General features: G+C 53.3%; 1 protein-coding gene across 2 annotated transcripts in view; it reads left to right on the top strand.

Annotated features, from left to right (window-relative positions):
• The first annotated feature begins 12901 nt into the window (after positions 1-12901).
• Positions 12902-14706, top strand: part of LOC102456425 (dual specificity testis-specific protein kinase 1-like) — a 46543-nt gene continuing 44738 nt past the window's right edge. For both annotated transcript variants that reach the window (XM_075906046.2, XM_075906043.2), the window contains exon 1: positions 12902-13072. The gene's annotated coding sequence lies outside the window, so the exon portion shown is untranslated. The remainder of the gene's footprint in view (positions 13073-14706) is intronic.

Below are 14706 nucleotides of genomic sequence, written 5' to 3'. Positions count from 1 at the left end.
TGGCGCTGCCCCAGAGAGCGGTGTCCGGCCCCCCCAACCCCTCCCCCCACCGGGCAAGGCCCCCCTAACAGCCCCCCCACAGCCCAACCCCCAACACCCCGCATCCCACTGGACAAGCCCCCCCCACAACCCAGCCCCTGCCACCCCCACTGAGCAAGGCCCCAACACTCCGCACCTGACAGGACAAGCCCCCACAACCTCCACCGGACAAGCCCCCCCACAACAAGCCCCCCCACAACCCAACCCCCACCACACCCACCGGGCAAGCCCCCCCACAACCCAACCCCCACCACACCCACCGGGCAAGCCCCCCCCACAACCCAACCCCCACCACACCCACCGGGCAAGCCCCCCCACAACCCAACCCCCACCACACCCACCGGGCAAGCCCCCCCCACAACCCAACCCCCACCACACCCACCGGGCAAGCCCCCCCACAACCCAACCCCCACCACACCCACCGGGCAAGCCCCCCCCACAAGCCAACCCCCACCACACCCACCAGGCAAGCCCCCCCCACAAGCCAACCCCCACCACACCCACCAGGCAAGCCCCCCCCACAACCCAACCCCCACCACACCCACCGGGCAAGCCCCCCACAACCCAACCCCCACCACACCCACCAGGCAAGCCCCCCCCCACAACCCAACCCCCACCACACCCACCAGGCAAGCCCCCCACAACCCAACCCCCACCACACCCACCAGGCAAGCCCCCCCCCACAACCCAACCCCCACCACACCCACCAGGCAAGCCCCCCCCACAACCCAACCCCCACCACACCCACCGGGCAAGCCCCCCCACAACCCAACCCCCACCACACCCACCGGGCAAGCCCCCCCCCACAACCCAACCCCCACCACACCCACCAGGCAAGCCCCCCCACAACCCAACCCCCACCACACCCACCAGGCAAGCCCCCCCCACAACCCAACCCCCACCACACCCACCGGGCAAGCCCCCCACAACCCAACCCCCACCACACCCACCAGGCAAGCCCCCCCCCACAACCCAACCCCCACCACACCCACCAGGCAAGCCCCCCCACAACCCAACCCCCACCACACCCACCAGGCAAGCCCCCCCCCACAACCCAACCCCCACCACACCCACCAGGCAAGCCCCCCCACAACCCAACCCCCACCACACCCACCAGGCAAGCCCCCCCCACAACCCAACCCCCACCACACCCACCAGGCAAGCCCCCCCCCACAACCCAACCCCCACCACACCCACCAGGCAAGCCCCCCCACAACCCAACCCCCACCACACCCACCAGGCAAGCCCCCCCACAACCCAACCCCCACCACACCCACCGGGCAAGCCCCCCCCCCCCCACAACCCAACATCCCACCCCACTGGGCAAGCCCCCCACAAGCCAACCCCCAGGCAACTGCACAGTCTTACCCCTTCAACAGCCGCTCACAGGATCTAGAGTGGCGCACAGAAAGGTAGAGTTCCTAGCATCCTTTTCTTTCTTCAGCTGCTGACGTGGGAACCTGCACCATCTTTAGCCGGTAGAATAGTGATAGAAATGTAGCCCTGTTAGTCTGGTGTAGCTGAAACAAAATACAGGACTGTATTTTGTTTCATCTTTAGCCCGACACAGCCATTCTTCACATAGTGGATGGTGATATTAATGCAAATCTTTAGACCCACATTTAAAACAAAACCTGGCTGATTAAATTATCTTTATGGTAACTAGCAAATCCAACACAGGCCATGGCAGTCAAAATAAGATGGCTTGGGCCTAGGATGATGGGGCCTGGGCTTTGAGGAAGAGGAATTCTGTCTTAAAGAGTAGGAGGAAGGGAATTTTAGAGAGAGAAAATGGAGGGATTCATCAAACTCTCTGCTCACACAATAGGATTGGTATTACTGTGTTTTGAAAGACCTGCCTTTAAACAGTTAGGCTGTGTCTACACTGGCAGGAATTTCCGGAACTGCTTAAAACGGAATACTATTCCGTTTTCAGTTTTTCCAGAAAAGGAGCGTCTACATTGGCAGGCTGCTTTTCCGGAAAAGCTCTTTCAGCTTTCAGTGGGTCTGGCCCAGGAAAGCTCATCACCTAATAAACCATCTTGTTAGTCTTTAAAGTGCTACATAGTCCTGTACATACATTTAATGTGTCAATTTCCATGAGAATCAAACAGGTTACAGCAAGAAATCTCAAAGCTTGCATCCAAAGAGGGCTGCATTGAGGGAGTATATCAAACCCTAAGGTACCAGTAGCGTGCCATGACTCGGTATCAAGCACTGGGGATTCTTCAGCAGTGAGATCTAGTGGGTGGGAATAGACAGACATGGGGGAAAGGGCATTTTACTATGGCTAGCACGCAAGAGAAAGGTGACAAATACACTAACTACAGAAGCTTAAACAACAAGGAGTCCAGTGGCACCTTACGACTGACAATTTTATTATGGCATCAGCTTTCATGAGTCGCAACTCACTTCATCAGATGCATGAAGGAAAAACAAACCCCCCCGGGGGGGGGGTAATGAGGGGTACAGAGATGGGAGTGTTACATCGGAGCTAATTTAATCAGGGTGGATGTGGATAAGAAGGTGAGAACACTTAAAGTGGAAAAGTACTTATGATAATGAGTGAGCCATTCCCAAGTCCTATTCAAACCATTCTGATGGTGTCAAATTTGCATATGAATTCCAGCTCAGCAATTTCACCTTGCAGGCTGGTTTTGAAGTTTTTTGTTTTGGGTTGGGGTTTTTTTTTTGCTTGAGAATGGCAACTGTAACTATGTGTCCAGTGATGTCTGATTTGTGCCCATGTGTTCTGTTGTGTAGAGACAGTCTGGTTTGTCCAAGGTACATGGCAAAGGTAAACACTTAAGAGTTCAAGTGATAATAGCCAGACATGTTTGGGTCCCTGAGGAGGTCCAGCTGAGAGTCAGTTCTTCAGGCCTAGTGCCTGGGGACTGTATCAAATGAACTATGGAATTGCGTCAGTCATTTCTGAGGACAGGAACACCCTGCTCATCCTCTCCATAGTTCAGGGACTAAATCAGACACCTGCTGGGCTCACATTCTTAGTTGAGCAATCTCCCCTTGAATCTCAGCTCACCTTTGAGTGGCTCCTCAGATGCGCAGGGACACCTGGATATCAGTGATCAGAAGACTGAAGGCAAATGTCTCTCCTTGGGATTGATGTGCAGCAGGGAAAGGTCTGTGACACATGCCTGCCGTTTCCTCAGGGACGGAAGCACAGTTTATCTCTGTTCTGTCACACCGTCCGGGTTTGGCATGTTCTCAGTGGATTTTGGATTCAACTAACCCTTTCTGTGAAGCATTTTGCACCTCTGGCTGTGATAGTTGTGAAAATTCAGGCTTCACATTGGAACCAAATTCTCACAACAGCAGCAACATCTACATCTGAGTGGCAATGGCATTGACATGATGTGGTAACACAAGAGTTGTTGCAGTCAGACACAAAGTCTTGCCAGGGCCTTTAAATGTCCACTCATGAAAACTACAAAAACAACAAAATTCAAGACAGGTTGCATGATACACCATACACAACAGCCTGTGTATTGCTTGGGCCATATGGAGCTGCGGCCACCTTCATGAAAATATAGAAGGAACCGCTAGAGGGCTCCTTAGCTAAAGGACCAGGATTCATTAAGCCTTTGTTTCAAAAGAAGAGCTGGGAACAGATAACTCAGGCTTCTCCAACAGGACTTTTTCACTGTAGAAGTTCAGCATGTCATTAGTGTAATGACAATAAAACACAGGGATTACGGCAATCTCCACAGCAATCCCAGTTCACTTTATAACCTTAAACTGAGTGAAAGCAGTGGTAAGGCAGCCTGCCTGAAACCCCAGTTTAAAAACCAGATCAGATACTGCTGGAAGCAGATTCCACAGCCAGTGATGCGTGGTTGCTCAAAGGCTCTCAGGGGTGGCCCTAGACTAGCTGCCAGCAACTGGCACCCTAGGCGAACCCTGCAATCAGTGCCCCCACCTCCAAACCCCTCAATGATATTGCACCACCATTTGGCACCCCATTTAACTTGGCTCCCTAGGCGACCGCCTCTGAAGGCTCTGCTACCTACAGCATTTCAAGTCATCCTTTGGCATGTGCACAAGGACCCCAGTGAGCAATCGGGGGTAGGAGGAATGAAGAGAAACACTGGGATGATGAAGTTATTATTAAGTCTTGTAACAGAAGGAAAGGACTTTGACAAGGGTTTGAAATTCCATTGGCTCCAAATAAAGGGTTTTAAATGGGGGAGATGTGCTGGTGCGTGGGACTTAAAGGGTGTGTGTGTGTGTGTGTGTGTGTGTTTACACGCACCTACATTTGAAAACTGAGCCTTGTATGATGCTTAGAGATTGCAATAGAAGAGGCTGTATTGTAATAAAGTAATGGGTAGTTAATTAACTGGCATATGCCATTGTGACGACCCGTCCATGCTTTGTGAAAATTGGCTTGTGAATAGAAATATACATAACTCGAAGATTCTTTAAACAAAACACCTCATGTAACCTATCAATATTATTGTTACAATCTGCTGACTCTGTATCTCCTGTTTCTGTGCAGGTATCATTCTTGTATGTGAAGTTAGACGTATGAAGCGTGAATCTGTTCAGAGTTCTAGGTGTGCTAATGAAAGCTATTGCTGGTGCCTGGGAAATCTAATGGCTTGGTGATCAACTTGACAACCTATAAACAGCCTTGTTTGTCCCGTGGGTCCAAGCAGTGGTTGGTCCCAGGAAGGTACTGGAATCCATTTTGAACTGGTGTTTTTCCATGGGAAGGGGGATGCCAAACAAAAGATTCCCATCTTGCAGGGGTGTCTATTTAAGCAATGGGAAGCTATCAGCCCTTTGTCTCAGCTGGTTTTTGAAACCACCTGGCATATTCTGTGAGGAAACAACCCTACCGAGAACTGGAGACCCAAGTCAGAATAAAAGATTTTGACTCTGATTTGAAGCTTATACCTGAAATAAAAACAGTTGCTTAGTGTAAGAATTTGCATGTAACAGGTTTCCTAGTGGATTAGAACCAACTATACATTTCTGCTCATTTTAACATAGTAACTTACTTTGATCTGTCTGTTTTCCCTTGCAACCTCTTACACAATACTTTTTGTATTTAGTAAACTCAAGTGTTTTTATTATCAGGACCAGTGTAATAACTGTTACATGGGGAGAACAACCATTGTGCATATCTCTGTTTCATTGATAAAGGGAGCTAGCCTATGAACTTTCCCAATGTAAAACTTTTACGCAAGGAAAGATGGATTTATTTGGGGGCTTTTGGCCCTGTTTGGGGGGTTGATTTCCAGGCTGTTGAGCCCTTAGAACTTCATCCTCCCAGAGCTGAAGTGGTTCAGCATCTGTATTGCTCTACGGGGGGGGGGGGAGGCAGTAACCCCAACTCTGTGCCTTGTCTGGGGGAAACCAGAGGATCTGGCCCAGCAGGACAGAGTAGTGGAGCTCCGGAGAGCAAGAAGGGGACATCGGTGGCATGATTAGCACACTGGGGAACAATCACAAGGGGACTTCTGTGACCTAAACTTCATCACAGTTAAATTCTGCATAACTCCTTGGTCAGACCCCAAAAACAGGAAGTTTTGAAGAAGTTTAACTGTATGACATGTTACACTGTGATATGATTATATTGCATGTGTAATAAACTACTAACCTTTTCAGGCTCTGGTTGGTAATGACCAAAATGTATTTCAATCTGACAACCAGAGGCTTGTGTGAAGTCAGCAGGGTGGGGGTGGGTGTATTCAGGTGTTAGTCCATATCACAAAACTACCCCTATCATTTGCCCCGCTTGTTGGCAGTAGAGGCAAAGGGTTGTGTGGGAGCATGGAGACTGAGCTGCCGAGGACAGCATGGTAGAGCTTGCATTGCTGTTGCCTGTGCTTTACCTGATTCTACAGATAGATAGAGGACTTTGGCTCTCAATCAGTTTACAACCTAGAGACTCTCTACACATTCTATAGGAAAAATCATGAGCCTCACACGGGAATGACAAAGAAGAAATCAGACAAAACTTGGCTGCACTTAGAGGTTCGTGTCTCCTGAGAGCTTCTGGAGAAGTGGCTCACGGATTAGGTCACTCATGGTACTTCTCACTCTGACCAATCCAAATCAATGGAGGCTCAAAAAGGATAGTAAAAAGATCCTTTCATCCTTCACACGGGGCAGGCCATGGCTTCCTTTATGCAAAATAACCTCGTTCTTGGTATCAGCTGGTTTTTAGGGCAGATTTGAATTGAGTTCCATGACTTCTCTTATGATACAGGTCTATTGTTTCTAAAGTAATGGTTATCATAGGAATTGCCTCTGGCTACTGGTCCATCTAGCCCAATATGTTGTCCTCACCAATAGTGGCTGATCAGAGCAATGAATACTCTTGTTATCTGTATAATTAGAAAACCCTTTACTGAATCCTGCTCAGCTCTTGGCCTCAGTGACAGTTCTAGTGGCAGCGAGTTCCCCAGGCTAATTGTGCATTATTGGAGAAAAAGGTTTTCTTTCTTGCAGTTTTGAATTTGCTGCCTTTCACTTTTACTGAGTGTCCACGTTCTTGTGTTGTAACAGACGGTAAATAGAAGTTCCCAGTCTCCTTGCTTCCATGCCATTCATCCTTTTGTATACCTTGACCATGCAGCTTCTTAGTCACTTCCTCTTTAAGGTCCAAACAAACCAGGGCCACTTCAGAGATGATTCTAATGTGAGTGTGAAAGGAATCCATTACATGTAATTCACATCTATCTGCAGCTATCACAGTACACAACAATTTACAGTTACCGGTTGGAAAGGGGATTCAGTGTTAGGGAGTCTAACCTGGTGTAAGGAAGTATAAACACCTTATACACCAGCTCTGACTTCGGCTCTGTAATTTATAATAGCAATACTGGAGTGTGTGGGGAACTTAATGCTGAATTCTTTAGTATTTTCTTTAATATTTTTTATAAGGACATTATAGCCCTATTTTTCCCCATCAGTACAATTTGATTATTCTCCATATACTGTTGCCCTGAAAGCGATGGTATTAGTTTTGTTTACCAGTCTCTTTCAGGACTTGGTACTCGTTCAAGCCCTTGTCAAACAAAAACCAGAAGCATATGTTTAATTTTCAGCATGCACACAGTCCCACTGAAGTCAATGGGATTATGCACGTGCTTAAAAATAAGCACAGGCTGAAGAGCTGTGCTGGATCCGGACCTTAGCACTGAGGCAGCTACTATCTGATCGGCATTGACACCTGCCAGTAATTGCTTATTTATCTCAGCCTCCCTTATGGTTCTAAAAATAAACACAATGATCAATACCAGAGGGCCTGGGAATATCACTGCTCAAACAGGACAGGAAAAGTGATCATTGGCCCCTCCAAAATCAGGGTGACAGTGTGGCAGGACTATGCTTTATCTAATCGCAGTTATTTGCTCTCCATCTGCACTGTGCTTAGCACTGGACATTGCACAAAAGGGGAGTCCCTACAAAAGTGTAGGACCTGTGTTAATGAGGCTAATTAAGTGGGCTGGATGTGTCTCACTCATAGCTTTTGATGTGGAAATGCAGTTGTTAAAGGCAGGAGAAATTGGCTTTGCAATGCACCAACCAGTTAATATCTTTGTTCCAGCCCAGGGTAACACGTGTCAAATCTGTAGATGAATTCCATTCTCACCCTGTCATTGGTTAGTGAAATTCTTTTGTAGAAGAATGGCTACTTGTCAACGTTTTAACCCCTGAAATCAGTGAGACTAGTGTCATGACTTAAGCACTCCTCAGTTGAGGGCTTTGGAGGCTGAGCTCTTGGCCCAGATTTGCAAGGTATTTGAATCATGTCAATGGGAGTTAGGTGCCTGTATACCTTTGAGGATCTGGGGCTCAGGTCATAACTGTGCCTATGCTCAACTATTCCCACGGGCAGCAGAGATCCCTGAACAGCCCCTCAAAGACCATGAAAGATGGTAACTGTGGAGCCAGGATGCTGTCCAGCTCTACCCTTCAAAGAAAGGAGACGTACACAGACGGTTTCTCATCATTAGCCAGCTGCATTGCAGCACCAGTGCTTCCACTAGTGAATGGGCAGTAAATGACTTCAAGGTCAGGTACTTGGTAGCCATTAAGCATCTACTACTCATGTCTAAATGCTGCACTTAGCTGTCCTGTGAGGCTGTTTGAAAACCACTTTCTGCATTAGGAGCCAGCCTCGCTTTTTTTGGGCTGATGGCTCTGCCTCTTGCAGAATTTAGGGTATGGCTCCGCTGCGTCCAAGGAACGCGTTTGTCTTCCGCTTTTTTTTGCGGAGTAGCAAACGTGCTCTTTCAGAAGCCCCTGTATTCCTCATTCTCTGAGGCAGAAGGGGGCTTTCGAAAGAGGGTTTTTTTCCTGACATTTGGCCCAGTCTAGACAGGCCAAATGTCAGAAAAGCCTCTTCCAACAAAAGAATCGGAAAAAGGTACGCAGAATGCAGAGCACGTTTTGCATACCTTCTTCCGACAAAACCTTGTAGTCTAGCCGTACCCTTACTCTCATAGACAACGGAGTCTTGTTTTGTTTCTGCTAATTGAAGTTCTACAGCGTCCTCACATGAACCAATGCCCTGAATGAATTTGACCACAATGATGATTTAACGACTGTTGTCCCATCATATCCTGGACATTCACTTCCTGGACACAAGTGGTTCTGTCTAAGTCACCTGATGGTTTATAACCAGGACACATTTTCCACATGCATCCAGGAAACCAACTGGGTTATAAAATACAGAGAAGGGCACAAAGTCCACTTTTGATCTCACTTACACCATGTAACCTCACTGAACTCAGTGGTGTTGCCTGGTTGTGAATGAAACGGGCCCCCAAAGAACTGGTGAACACACAGAAATCCAGGCCCATCACACAGGCCACTGGAGTGGATACGATTGGCCTTGTATATGCAGGTAGCCATTGGAAATCCCATACCACTTCTCCCACTCAGCAGGGCTGTGCCTGGTGCCAGATACAATCCATATAGGTTAATACTTACTCTAGTTTATATTCGTGTATTTTCCCCAACATGCCCCTTGCAAGAAGGCTAATCTAGTCCACTAATAGCCCTGCTATATGGTTTGGCACCCCTTCCTTGAATGCAGCGACCAGTATTAAATATAAATCAATACAATGAACCCAACAGCTCCACACCTTTGTGGGGGATGCCACACAAAGGTCTCCCTGCTGCAGACAGTTAAAAAAGGCCCATTCCTTCATCTGGGAACGGCAATCCCCAGGGCAAATGCAAAGAGGAGGATGTTTATGCCAGAGGCCAGGAGCATTGGGGGGGAGGGGGGGTATTACATAGAGAGCCAGAGAATAGAGGGGGTAGAGAGTGGGGGAGGGTTTTAATTTCCTTAGCTTACTCTGTCCAGGAAGGGGGGGCAGGGAGGACAGAAGGTAGCATCACCTCTGTCTGCAAGGCAGGGCGTGTGACCCAAACACTCCAAGGTGCATTGCTCTGGCGGGACGGGTGCATTAAGCAACAGGGTGGGGGCAGCGGAGGGGAGCATTGCATACGTTAGATGGGGGAGGTGGTACAGCGCACTGGCAGATGGGGGGTAGATAGCATTAGAGGTGGGTGCACTGGTGGATTGCTCCCGGGGTGGCTGCACTGCATTGCTGGGGATGGCACAATGGATGTGCACTGGAGGGAGGGTATTCTGCACTGGTGGTGAGTGTATTGCTCTGGGACGGATGCATGTTTAGGGCTGGGGCTGCACTAGAGTGGGGGTGTCCATTGCACTGGCTGGGTCTGCAAGTGTTTGGGGAATGGGCTCATTGCCCTGGGGTGGGTGCATTGCACAGACCGGGAATGTGTGCTGGGGGCGGGGGTGCATTGCACTGGCCGGGGGTCTGTGCTGGGGGCGGAGGTGCATTGCACTGGCCAGGGTGTGTGCTGGGGTGCATTGCACTGGCCAGGGTCTGTGCTGGGTGCTGGGGTGCATTGCACTGGCCAGGGTGTGTGCTGGGGTGCATTGCACAGACGAGAGGTGTACTGGGGGCTGGGGTAGATTGCACTGGCTAGGGGTGTGTCCAGACTCAGGGGTTTTTTCGGGAAAAGTAGCCTTTTCCCGAAAAAACTTCCCCTGCGTCCAGACTCAAGCCGCGTTCTTTCGAAATTATTTCGAAAGAACGCAGCTTTTCTTTCGATGGCGGTAAACCTCGTTTCACGAGGAAGAACGCCTTCCTTCGAAAGTTCCTCTTTCGAAGGAAGGCGTTCTTCAATGTAAAGAGGCCGTCTTCGAAAGAGAGCATCCAGACTCGCTGGGTGCTCTCTTTCGAAAAAGCGGATTTTTCTTTCGAAAGATCCGCGTGCAGTCTAGACGCGATCTTTCGAAAGATGCTCTTTCGAAAGATGCTTTCGAAAGAGCATCTTTCGAAAGAAGCCTGCAATCTAGACATAGCCTAGGGGTGTAGCGGAGGCGGTGGTGCATTGCACTGGCTGAGGGTGTACTGGGGGCTGGGATTCATTGCACAGGCCGGGGGTTTGCTTGAGGCAGGAGTGCATTGCACAAGCAGGGGTGTGTGTGCTGGGGGGCAGGGGGCATTGCATTGGCTGGGGGTATACTGGAGGTGGGGAGTTCATTGCACTGGCAAGGGGTGTAGCGGAGGTGGGGGTGCCTTGCACTGGCAGGGGGTGTGCTTGAAGCAAGAGTGCATTGCACAGATGGGGGAGTGCATTGCACAGACAGAGGGTGTGCTGGGGGGTGCATTGCACAGACGGGGTGTACTGGGGCAGGGGTGCATTGCACAGATGGAGGGCTGCACTGGGGGGTGCATTGCACAGACGGGGTGTACTGGGGTGGAGGTGCATTGCACAGACGGGGTGTACTGGGGCAGGGGTGCATTGCACAGATGGAGGGCTGCACTGGGGGGTGCATTGCACAGACGGGGTGTACTGGGGCGGGGGTGCATTGCACAGACGGGGAGGTGTACAGGGGGTGCATTGCACAGACAGGGGGTGTACTGGGGCGGGGGTGCATTGCACAGACGGGGAGGTGTACAGGGGGTGCATTGCACAGACAGGGGGTGTACTGGGGCGGGGCTGCATTGCACAGACGGGGAGGTGTACAGGGGGTGCATTGCACAGACAGGGGGGTGTACTGGGGGCGGGGGTGCATTGCACTGGCTGAGGATATACTGGAGGTGGAGGTTCATTGCACTGGCCAGGGGTGTAGTGGAGGTGGGGGTGCCTTGCACTAGCAGGGGGTGTGCTTGAAGCAGGGGTGCATTACACAGACAGGGGTGTACTGGGGGGTGCATTGCACAGACGGGGGGTGCATTGGGGCGGGGGTGCATTACACAGACGGGGGGTGTACTGGGGAGGGGGTGCATTGCACAGACGGTGGGTGTACTGGGGGGGTGCATTACACAGAGGGGGGGGGGGGGGATGTACCAGGGCGGGGGTGCATTACACAGACGGGGGGTGTACTGGGGCGGGGGTGCATTACACAGACGGGGGGAGGTGTACCGGGGCGGGGGTGCATTACACAGACGGGAGGGTGTACCGGGGCGCGGGTGCATTACACAGATGGTGGGTGTACTGGGGGGGTGTACCGGGGCGGGGGTGCATTGCACAGACGGGGGGTGTACTGGGGAGGGGGTGCATTACACAGACGGGGGGTGTACCGGGGCGGGGGTGCATTACACAGACGGTGGGTGTACTGGGGGGGTGCATTACACAGACGGGGGGTGTACCGGGGCGGAGGTGCATTACACAGACGGGGGGGGGGGGGGGTGTACCGGGGCGGGGGTGCATTACACAGACGGGGGGTGTACCGGGGCGGGGGTGCATTACACAGACGGTGGGTGTACTGGGGGGGTGTACCGGGGCGGGGGTGCATTACACAGACGGGGGGTGTACTGGGGCGGGGGTGCATTACACAGACGGGGGGTGTACTGGGGGGTGTACTGGGGCGGGGGTGCATTACACAGACGGTGGGTGTACTGGGGGGGTGTACCGGGGCGGGGGTGCATTACACAGACGGGGGGTGTACTGGGGCGGGGGTGCATTACACAGACGGTGGGTGTACTGGGGGGGTGTACCGGGGCGGGGGTGCATTACACAGACGGGGGGTGTACTGGGGCGGGGGTGCATTACACAGACGGTGGGTGTACTGGGGGGTGTACTGGGGCGGGGGTGCATTACACAGACGGTGGGTGTACTGGGGGGGTGTACCGGGGCGGGGGTGCATTACACAGACGGGGGGTGTACTGGGGCGGGGGTGCATTACACAGACGGTGGGTGTACTGGGGGGGTGTACCGGGGCGGGGGTGCATTACACAGACGGTGGGTGTACTGGGGGGGTGTACCGGGGCGGGGGTGCATTACACAGACGGGGGGTGTACTGGGGGGGTGTACCGGGGCAGGGGTGCATTACACAGACGGGGGGTGTACTGGGGGGGTGTACCGGGGCGGGGGTGCATTACACAGACGGGGGGTGTACTGGGGGGGTGTACCGGGGCGGGGGTGCATTACACAGACGGGGGGTGTACTGGGGGGGTGTACCGGGGCGGGGGTGCATTACACAGACGGTGGGTGTACTGGGGGGGTGTACCGGGGCGGGGGTGCATTACACAGACGGTGGGTGTACTGGGGGGTGTACGGGGGCGGGGGTGCATTACACAGACGGTGGGTGTACTGGGGGGTGTACCGGGGCGGGGGTGCATTACACAGACGGGGGGTGTACTGGGGGGGTGTACCGGGGCGGGGGTGCATTACACAGACGGGGGGTGTACTGGGGCGGGGGTGCATTGTACGGCAGAGAGATGGGGGCCGTGCACCTGCCGGGGGGATGTGCCGTGCCGTGCCGTGCCGTGCCAGGCGCTCCGAGGAGCAGCCGCGCGGCGCGGCGCTGGCTGGGACGCGCTGCGCTCAGCCCCTCGCAGCTCGCCGGGAGGAGGGAGGAGACTGGCAGGCGCTGAGCTCGGCCCCGCTGCTGCCCCCGCTCCCAGCGCCGCCGGGCTCGGCTGCCTCTCGCCTGCCGCGGAGCTCGCCGGGGAGCGGAGCAGGGCGCCCGGGGCGCGCGAGGAAGGAGCCGGAGCCCGGCGCGGAGCAGGTGGGTGCGCGCTCGGGGGCTGAGCCGGCCGGGACGCGCTGCAGCGGAGCTGGCTGCTGCCTGCCCGGACCTCCCGGCCCCGCGGCTCGGCAACTTCGGTGCCCCCTGCCCGGGCGCAGCGCCGGGCAGCCCCGCCCGCCGACGGGCTTGGCCGGGTGGCCTTCGCACCCTCAGGCCGGAGGGGAACCGGGCCCAGTTGTGCTGGGATCAATGCGCCCGGCCCGGCCCGCTTGCACCCTCCCAGGCGCGGCGTGTGGGTGTTTGCACAGTAAGGTGCCTTCCCTGGAGGCTCCGCAGAGCACTGCGTTCCCTGCCGAGCGTTTCAGCAGCAGCACCCATCAGCCAGTGGGCTTAGTGGCCATCGTTAGGTGTCAGAGTCAACACCCCAGAATGTGGCATGTTGGCGAGAACGGGCTAAACCCAGTCCTGAGGCTCGAAGGGTGAAACTTCCATTGGCGTTTGAGGATTGGCCCATTGTTGATGGACACTGACTGCGACAGCAACTGGGTCGGGTCCGGTTCGGTTCTGCAGATGCTTCAGAGCCCTGAGGGCGGGAAATGTTCTTCTCTCAGATAAAAGCTTCGAGTCTGTGGCCACTGGTCTGGCCTGGCTGAGGCTGGCTTGTTCAGACTCCAGGGATGGGAGATCAGCATGCTGGTGATTCCAGTACAGGTTCAGCCTCTCCTGTCCACATGATGTCAGTTTGCTGGATGTCATCTTATCCTGGGTGTGGCCACGTGTTGCGCGGTTCCGTAAAGTTTGTTTACAGCCTCTAGTCCGGGCTCTCCGTGTGTTCTGTGCGTTATTTAGCTCTAACTTACTCCTCAGTGTTTTCTAACAGCCCAGCCGGCAGTGTAAGTGTGGGTGATCCTGCTAAGCCTAAGCAGGACTCTTATGCTTTATCTACTTATTTCCTTGTGCCAATACAGTAAAACTGTGTAACAACCTAACTCTTTGTCATGCAGAGAGTGTAACACAACCTAACTCTGTTATGCAGCCTACTCTAGGTGTAGGCCTATAATAGTGTATCAGTACAGGCAGACACAGTGAAGCAGTAATTGCAAGCAAATACAAAGAGACCCACTTGCTACACTATTCACCTCCTGTGGTTCAGCAAATTCTCTGCTTTGGTACCGGAATGGAAGAAAACTCTGCCAGGGCAAGGATCAGGCTGTGCTCCAAAGCTGCCCTTTTTGGGGACTGGAAAAGATGGGGCTTGATCCTGCAGTTGCAGCTCGGCTCCTTGAACTCAGGGAGAGCCCAGCTTGTATTGGGACTGCAGGGGAGGAACAGCAGGGATGCTGGCCTGCGTCAGGGGAAGGGTCCCTCTAGTCTAGTATCTCGTCTTCAGTTGCGCCTGGTGCCAGCTGCTTCAGGGGAAGGACTCTGAGCGTTTTAAACGCTGCAAAGAGGGACCAGATAGCGGGGGGAGCAGCGAGTGTGGGAGACAGTGCGAGGCTTTGAGCATGCGCACTTTTCTGTAGAAGAGACATTCCGTAAGTTCCTCTGACTCCAAGTACCTAAACTAATTGGTGGTTAATGGCGACCACGGGCACATTGAAGGAGAAAGGAGATTCCAGCCCAGTTTATTTGCTTGCAGAAAGTTTCCCCTTGCCAGCTGGCTTGGGAGGGGC

Source organism: Pelodiscus sinensis, chromosome 23 (assembly GCF_052426305.1).
Source record: "Pelodiscus sinensis isolate ZL-2025 chromosome 23, ASM5242630v1, whole genome shotgun sequence".
Taxonomy (NCBI): Eukaryota; Metazoa; Chordata; order Testudines; family Trionychidae; genus Pelodiscus; species Pelodiscus sinensis.
The sequence above is the reverse complement of the archived record's forward strand: the minus strand, read 5'-3'. Positions and strand labels throughout refer to the sequence as shown.